Source organism: Sinocyclocheilus anshuiensis, unplaced genomic scaffold (genome assembly GCF_001515605.1).
Source record: "Sinocyclocheilus anshuiensis isolate Anshui unplaced genomic scaffold, SAMN03320099.WGS_v1.1 scaffold552, whole genome shotgun sequence".
Classification (NCBI taxonomy): domain Eukaryota; kingdom Metazoa; phylum Chordata; class Actinopteri; order Cypriniformes; family Cyprinidae; genus Sinocyclocheilus; species Sinocyclocheilus anshuiensis.
This window is the reverse complement of record NW_015554362.1, coordinates 1,514,370-1,522,621: the sequence shown is the minus strand read 5'-3', so window position 1 is coordinate 1,522,621 and position 8,252 is coordinate 1,514,370. Positions and strand designations below refer to the sequence as shown.

At 37.1% G+C, this 8,252-nt stretch overlaps 1 protein-coding gene across 2 annotated transcripts in view; it reads left to right on the top strand.

The window, feature by feature from the left end:
* Positions 1 to 648: 648 nt before the first annotated feature.
* LOC107671461 (raftlin-like) overlaps positions 649 to 8,252 on the top strand; it is a 95,741-nt gene continuing 88,137 nt past the window's right edge. For both annotated transcript variants that reach the window (XM_016464383.1, XM_016464382.1), the window contains exon 1: positions 649 to 953. The gene's annotated coding sequence lies outside the window, so the exon portion shown is untranslated. The remainder of the gene's footprint in view (positions 954 to 8,252) is intronic.

The window sequence follows — 8,252 nt, the reverse complement described above, 5'->3', positions numbered from 1 at the left end:
TGGAAGCCAGCCCAGCCATATAAATGCAAGGCAGTAAGCTCATTGGCTGCATATGCAGCATGAACCAATTAGCTTGTGCCAAGTCCTTTAACTCTCTGAATGTCATCAGTCACGTTAACACCCCGTCAGAATGCGCCATCTAGAGTTTCATGACTGAACTATATATTTCAGAAAATAAATAACAGCATAAAGGTCTGGAGAGTCAAAACCTTTAAACTAATTTGCTCTCCATTTAATCTCATTGTGATCTTTGAGAAACAATTGAGATCTAATTGCTGACTTTTCATTCTGTTTATAGTATTTTGGTTATTTTCTTGCTCTTACAGTCCTCACGCATGCTGAGCTCTTATCATTGCTTTATTATGTCCCTGTAATTTCTTAAATAACTGCTCCCGCTCTCTTTTTCTCCCTTTTATCCGTCTCCTTTCCCCTCTCTCTCTCTCTCTCTCTCGTACTCAGCACCTCCTCCTTCTCCTCAGCTGGATTCTTCAGTCGGTGGGCAGGAACTGTGTCGGTTTCTGAAGAAGCCGAGAGAGAGAGAAAGAGAGAGAGAGAGAGAGAGAGAGAGAGAGAGAGGGAGCGAACTGTGTCTGGGTCAGCTCAGTCTGTCATCTCAGACAGTCAGAGAGAGCAAGACAGTGCGCGAGAGAGACAGACAGCACGCAGGCAGCAGGATACAGGAGGTATGTCAGAGGATGTGGTTTCCCTGAGCTTGCAGAACATTGCACAGACATACTTTGAGCATGACCTAACGGCAGCACGCAAAGTGTGTTTTCTGCGCTCCGCTAGCTGCCTGCCGCAGGAGGACTGATCCACTCGGGGTCCTCGCTTCTTGTTATTATTGTGCCGTCACATCCAACGGGAATCCTACCGTCACTCTTGCGGTTCACACGCCGGACGGTGGATCGCTGACTCAAACTTGCAGCATCCGTGTGTCGACAGCTCCACAACAGGTAAGCGCTCCGTCTCCATTGATTTCCTCACTTCATGAAGCATGCTGTCTGTCTAGGAGGAAAGCAAACACGACAACAGTGCAGTGATAAAGAATCAATCATGGGAAGCCACAAGCCACAAGTTTGCCACTGTGTGATGTGCTACAGCAAACATCTCTATCCGTTAACACAGACACATGCTCCTTGTAAAGCCTATCACACAGATCAATGGTTTAGTTTGGGTCACATGTACAAAGTGTGATACTGACAGGAAGACTGCACACTTGCCTTCAATGCTTGACCGTTGGGTTTTCTTTAAGAAGTGTTTCTTCAGCACTTTATTTCGGTTGTTTGCCTGAAATCATAGGATTTTGGTGACAAACCTCTTTAATAGGATGTATTTAAATAACTTTGGAGCATGCATTCACTAAGTGAAGTTAAACATCAGCATTAAGTAACCTAATTTGTGTTCACACTGAAAGCGAAAATGCTGCATAAGGTAGAACAATCTGAAGATATTTGATGTTTGAAGTCAGCATGGAATGAAAATTCAGCTATTTTCTAAATGCATGTTTTTGATTGTACTGTGAACTGTTCAGTTGTACATGTTTTAATTTTACTTTTATTAAATAAAAGATAATTGTTTATCAAAATGTCTATCTTGTGGTCAAACTACAGACATTTAGTGTGCATAAACCCCACCCCTTTCTTACAGTCAACTGCAAGCTCACATTCAGATCCACCAAGAATTTTTCTATTCCATTAATCCATTTCACTCAGATGTACGTCACAATACAAAATAAAAGATCTGTCGCTACTTTTGTTTCATTACAACTGTAGTATCAGCTACTGTTATGTGGAGCGTAATTTTGAACCAATGAGATTTCACTGTAGGCGGGGCTTCCTTACACAACAGTGCAGAAATAAATAAATAAAATGTAAAATTCAAGAGACCAACAAAATTTCCTGTTGCTTGTCCAATGTTAGTTTGCTATTGACAAAAAGTAAACCTAAAAAATAAGAATATTATGTATGTTCTGTAGTTTTTATTAGGCTTTTGCACAAAAAATCTCCCTGCAATGTTCTGGGTATTATGGTTATTTTAAAAAAACTTTAACGCATACATTATGACATAATGACATTTTTTACTGTTATTTTAGTATCATTTATATCATATTATAGTATTTTATTTTGAATTAGCTTTTATTTTACATTTAATTTAAATTTTAGCAATTGCATGTACTTTAGCCATAAGTTTTATATTTAATATATTTTAAAAATGTTATTTCAGTTTTTAGCTATTTCAGTACTTTAGCTTACACTTATTGTATTTTGCCAAGGCAACATTTCTAATTTCATAAGTTGTCCTTCTAATATTTATATATTTTATTTCAGCTTTATTTCAATTACTGAAAATGTTTTTTTAATAGTTTTGTTTTTCTTTTTTAATGATAACACTAGATTTCTTTTTTTTTACATTTTTGTGACGTGACCCCATTTGTGTAGAAAACTTTTGGCAGTCTGATAAAATGAATAAAGAAAGAGTTAAAAATCATTGCCAAAACTGCAAGGTCAAGTCGAGTGCATTGCATGGTTGCACTGTGTTCTCTGTTGTGTACTGCACATTTTCTTAAATGTACTAGTCTATCAAAGTATTCCTTATATATATATATATATATATATATATAAATAAATAAATGAGCATATAATGTACATAGCATGCATACTAAATACTGCTGAAAGAGTATGAGTAGTATGTTAGTATGCTAATCTATACATAGCTTAATTGTGCTGTTGTTGCTAGTAGACGGTCCCGCTAATGGTCCCTGTTACTCATATTGGCAAAACAAATTGCCAACTTTCATTATAAATGAACGACTTATGGATGCAAATCGCTGTCAGTGTGAATGCCCTTTAAGAAAAGAATGTAAGAAAAGAGAACAGAGAAGGCAAACTGTCATGAATCAGTTCCAGACGGCGGTTCGGAGGCTGGGCACATTCAGTCGCGCTGCGCCGGGCGCCTCAGGAGCCGACACATAGAGCTGCTGTTGTCATGGAGGAATCTGGTGCATCATATCACGGGGTAGTCACCTCTGACCCCACGCGTACCCGCTATTAGAGAGTTACTGGAGAGTAATGCTGACTTCAGTGTCAATGTGAATCAGCAGGACCTTTTTATTACAGCTCAGAGGTTGTTTGCTTGGGAGAAAAAACAAATACCAAACATAATCAATTTTGTCCATTTTCATACAAAAATATGAATGGTACTCGCCTGTGCAAAAGTCTCTGATGTGATGCTAGGGAGCTGTGAGTGGTTTCCAGGGTGTTGCCCTGTAAATAACCTGCAATAACAATGTGAGATTTTTAAATCTGTTTTATCGTGCCCTTGTGACTTTAAAAAATGTGATCACTACTAACCTATCCACCTTTTTCTTCAACGCGGAAGTAAGCCTATGGGTGAGACCAACTTTCAATATCAAGCAGCAAAACAAACTGTTTTGTTCAGCTAAAAATAGCTGGACGGAGTGGACGCAGATGAGACTGGAAGCCAGACCCATAGAATTTACAAATGGCCGCCCCTATTTTTACGACAAGAAAAAGGTGGATATACGGTGAAAACGCTAAACCTAACAGGATAATGTAATTTTACAGTAAAATACTGTTAAATTTACATTTTTGGAAGTGAAAACAAGAAGCCATCTTATAATATATAATAAAAAATAATAATAATAATTGACAAGTTAAATCCATAAAACCTAAAATGTTGCTACCGTATTTTTTACGGTAATTTTTTTGTTTTTTTTACTGTAAGTTTCAGATTTTTTTAAACAGCATATCATTAAAAACAGTAGCAACAAACAGTCCAGGACAAGTTACATATTTAAGTTTAATACTTTAGTTAAGGGTTTATTCAAATCACTAACTAGTATAAGCAGTAGTAATAGTGGTGCTCGACTTACAAAACACTATTGAGACAAATGCTGACTATACAGTAAGAACAACTCTATTAATAACAATAGTTGCTCAATATATGCTAAATATATTTTAAAGTATATTGCATGACCATACGTCCGCTTTTTCCACACATGTCCCGGCCGGGATTTCTAAACTTTTCCCTCATTACCTTCAGCAAGAATAAAAACAATAAAAAAAAACAAAAACAAAGACGAATCCCTGCGAGGACAAAGAGGATGCATGGTCACGATAAATAATATTACTATTAATGTGGAAGGCATAATTAACATAATTAGGTCTTTGATGAAAAATGCGTAAGACTTTTGAAAGACTAAACCAACATGTTTGAGACATTGTTGAGATCTGTCTTTAGCAGAAAATCGGTTGTGGCTAGAAGGGATACAGCAAAAACCGGAAGCAAACGATAAATTGAATTTTCTACCTATTCGATCAGGGTTCCTCAATAGGCGGCCCGCAAGAGAAAAACGTTTGGCCCGCGCTAATTTCAAATAATGTGGCATGAAAATTCAAACGCAGCATCAGCAAGCTACATTAACTTACATCGTGTCTACACCGGACGCGAGCGGCGCGGTGCGACGCAATAAAATACAATAGAACTCGTTATAATCAGTGATGCTGTCTTGGATGCGGCGCGACAGGACAAATCCCTGATAGTAAACTGCTGACTCGTTCTATTTATAACGTACTTACTGACACAACGTTCAAATGATTTGCAATGCTTTGTCGCGTCCAGTGTAGATACGATGTGACAGCAAAAACATGGCAATTGTGTAGAAAATAAAACTGGACACGGAAAATAGATTATTCACATGTGAATGGACTGAACAGTTTTGAGTGAGTGAGTGAGTGAGTGACTGATATCTTTGTTATGGAATACACGTGTTGGTTCGCAGTGAGTTCACAGTTTTAACGTACAAGTTTGCTTTAATTTATTTTCAAGATCTGAGGTAAAATATCTATTGTTGCTTTATGGCTATAAAGATAACGCAAAATAATATTCAAACTTACATTTTTTACACTTTACACTTTTTTCACGATTGCAAACAACCTATTAGGGAAAGTGGAGAGAAGAGATCCAGTCTGGGAATGAGCAGGAACAGTTGATTTGCATAGCAGAAATGGAGATCCAGATTTTTTGTTTGTTAATTTTTATTTTTAATATTCAACAGGCAAAGTTCTTCTGTAACTAAATGCAAAAATGTTCATAATTGTTTGAATAAAACAGACTACTGGTATTAACGTCTACACCTACCCCAACCCTAAACCTACCCCTTACAACAATGCAAAAATAGAAATTATTGTTGTACAGTGTGAGAAAAAGTATGCTACATCGATGTGCGCATTCCCAGTAGTTTTTGCTGTATGCCATCTAGCCTTAACCCAGAAAATCTTGTGAATAACAACTTGATCTCTAATTCCCTTCAACTTATAAGTCACACACAGCAAAAGTGTAGCTAATTGCCTCTTTCTGAATGTTTCTGAAATGCTGTTTATTCTACCTGTATCATCATCACTGGCAGCTGGGGTGGTGTGTTAGGAACATGATTCATACACGTGAAGCTTCAATATTTTGGTAACTTAATTAGGACAGAGAATCCTCTCTTGTGCTCAATTAAATCTAATTTAGATCATTGGAACGCCTTAGTGCATTCGAAACTTAATTACGACATCCTTCCGAGACGTGACGCGCAAAAAGCCCGGCACGTTATTCGTCGCTCGCTGTACCTGTGATCTCTGAACGGCTTCACCTCGCCTTCAATGAGGACAGGCTCTCCTCTGTGCTCTCTGAGAGGAAATGTACAACCTCTCCTGTGATTAGACAGCCTACAAATCAGATGTCACATGCGCTGTCGGTGCCGCGCATTCGGCACCTTCTTCTCAGAGTCAGTTGAGGAGATGAAACGCAGCTTTAGCTGTGCGCCTTGATGGAAGACGAATGGTAATTTTTGTTCTTCTCCTGCGCGAGGTGCCACTTTGAATGGATTACGCGTCCCGGATGTGCGCGGAGATTAGTTTCTTCCCTCCCGTCGCAGCGACGAGCCTCTGCCACAAATATTCAGGTCGCTGGCGATGCCTAGGCACAACACAGAACAATCAAAGCGGGAAATATGCAAGCGCTGCAGGAAAACACACGCTTTAACAGGTGACAGAATAAAACTCCTTTAATATTAGTTGAAGACTCATCGACTCGCTTGCTAACGAGTGGCCGGGAAAATTGCAGCGATATTGATCGAGTCGTGTTCAAGAACGACATGTCGATACTTTACTTTAAAAGAGAAACCGATTTAGATCGCTTTCTGGTAAAGTGCACATTTTAAGAAAAGAGACTAAATGCTTTCATTCTCACATTACAAGTACTGGATTGTTTCCACTGAAAACAGTCTCACACTTTCGCACAACATACTGTCTCACATATGGGCACTGGGGCGGGTGCTATGATAGAAATATGATTTTATGTATTTATTTTTTCTTAAAAACAAAGGCTGGGCTCCCCAACCCAAATAAACTTTTCTTAGTGTGAAGAACATTTTAATAATCTAAAGAACCTTTTTCCACTATAAAGAACCTTTTGTGCAGTGGAAAGGTTCCATGGATGTTAAATGTTCTTCATGGAACCATAAAAACAAATAAAGAACCTTTATTGCTATTGAGTGTGCAATGGAAAAATGTTCATTCGATTATTAAAATGGTCTTTATAAGAACTTTGGGGAACCAAAAAACGGTTTTAACATTTCTGTGGAAACCTTGGACATTTATTCACCCTCCCTGTATGAGTTTCTTCCTTCTCTTGAACTCAAAAGAAGATATTTTGAAGAATGTTGGTAACCAAACAGTTGACGGTAGCCACTGACTTCCATAATATTTTTTTTCCATACTATGGAAGTTAACGGCTACTGTCAACTGTTTGGTGACCAACATTATTCAAAATATCTTATTTTTATAAAAAAAAAATAATAATATTAATAATTAAATAATTAAAATAGCTGTAGCTGATATGCGCACACCTGTGACCATTTTAACTGACATTGCTCTGCATTCACTTCATAAGTAATTTATCTTGTGTGCATTTTTATTCCACTTTTTTTTTTTTTGTTTATGCACATAATATGTAATAATATAAAGCATCCAATCTACTCATAACCACACATATATAGCTAATATATCAAAAACAGTCTAGCAAAAATCTCTGGCATATTTCTACCATCACTGGGTTCCACCGTGATTCGGCCCATCTCTTTAATAAAGCAAATTATATTTGTCTTGTAAAACTGAAAAGGCATCTAATCCAAATTAGAATGAGAGAAAGAGTGAAAGCAAGAGAAAGCGAAGATGAGAGAGAACGAGAATATGAGAGAGAATCTCAAGAGAAAGTGAATAAAGGGAGAGAAACAGACTGGGGAGATATTGCTCTCTTTTCTTCTCTTGAGTATGAAATCGTTGTCAAGGGCCCCGTTCCCAAGAGATTTTAAAGAGACAATCTGTCAGATGAGTTGCAGTGTCTGAGATTGGATTCAATCTATAATTGTAGCTTTCATTATACCGGTGTTCTTATTTTTTCTAATTATCCATAAGCAAGCAGTGAAGCAGTGGCCGGAACACAAGAGGGTCTGGAGCTTGTAGGGACATACAGAAGGAACGCTTTCCCAAGACACCAATTAACTCCAGTTTTTGTCTAAATTATGCTGTGACATTTTGTTTATACTTGACTTTATTTACTCAGGAAATGTGTCCTCAAAGTAAAACATGGTGTTTGTGCGTCTCTCGTTTAACAGAATACTTCTTGTGAAAAGTAAAAGCAGTCACGCACTCTATTCTGTATTTGGAAGGCATGCGATAGCTTTGTGAAGGAACACCGAAAATTAAGGCATTATTTTCTGAAAATCCCCTCCCTCATTGTTTACATGTTTGAATTGATGTACTCCCCAAATATTTCCATTAAACTTATTTGGGTATATTTCTTAATCATAATCATCTTTTTTTTTTATTTTGCATCTTTTGGAATTAGATGCCTTTGCTTACTGATCAACTTCATCTAACATAGTTTTACAGAAAATTCAGAAAACATGAACATTGCCGTATGCCGTTCCACAATGGAATTTCACTAAAGCATTTTTTCCATTAAAATTTGTATAGGGTATAGTGAGTGTCTACCATGATGTAATTATATTTATGCTAACACTTTTATGATTGCTGTTTCTTGTTTTGAGACAAAACTTAACATGTTAACATGATAATGTTTTATGGAAAGGACATGAAGAGAGCACAATTCGTTCTTCCAAATAGCAATAGTGAGAAAGTTCAGAATATATATATATATATATATATATATATATATATATATAT